Genomic DNA, 846 nt, shown 5'->3' on the forward strand with positions numbered 1-846 from the left:
GGGGCCAGGCATAGGACTGATATAGAGTGGAATAGAGTTTATTTAGGGCTTGAGAAAGGGAGTTGAGGAAGTAAACTCAGAGAAAGGCAGAGAGAGGGGGCAGGGGGAGGGAGAGGAAGAGTGTAGATGCCTGCCAGGAACTTGTGGAGAGGGAGGGGGAGGGGAATGGGGAGAGAAAAGACAGAGCTGGTAAGAGAGTAAGAGAGAGGGAGGAGGGGGCAAGCAGCCCCTTTAGTGAGTCAGGCACACCTGACTATGGGGCAGAGCCTAGAAGGAATGCTAACAATCTGTAATGGATGCTCATTTTATGATGAATAAAAACCAAAGTCTTTACTCTGGCTACCAGGCCCTATACAAGCTGACTCAATCCAATTGTCTGCCATTATCTTCTAACATTCTTGAAATGTTTCTGCTTATCTTTAAAATTCACCAAGAATTGCCTTGGGGTTGGGCATAGCTTAGTACTACAGCATGCACAGGCTTTGGGTATAATCTTGCAGCACCACATTATGCCTTGTTTTCTTGGAAGAGGTATTCTATGGGTCCTGGTTCTCAGTAATAATAAAAAAGGCCTGGATTCTGTCAGTGAAAACCAGAGTTGGACATTGGAATGATAAAGATAAATTTTGTTAAGAAATTTGCAACAGAACAAAAGAGACCTCAGTATGGAACTGGACTCAATGACAAATACAGGAAAGACACCCAGCAATTTACAGTTAAGGAGCCATGTGTAAGGAGGGGCCCGGAGGCCAGGGTGGTGGTGACACTGAGTGGATGGAATGTTACTAGACAGCACAGCAAATGTGGGGGAGAGTCTTGCTCAACTGACCAGATAGATTTTCTTCC

This window comes from Mastomys coucha, chromosome X, assembly GCF_008632895.1.
Source record: "Mastomys coucha isolate ucsf_1 chromosome X, UCSF_Mcou_1, whole genome shotgun sequence".
Lineage (NCBI taxonomy): Eukaryota > Metazoa > Chordata > Mammalia > Rodentia > Muridae > Mastomys > Mastomys coucha.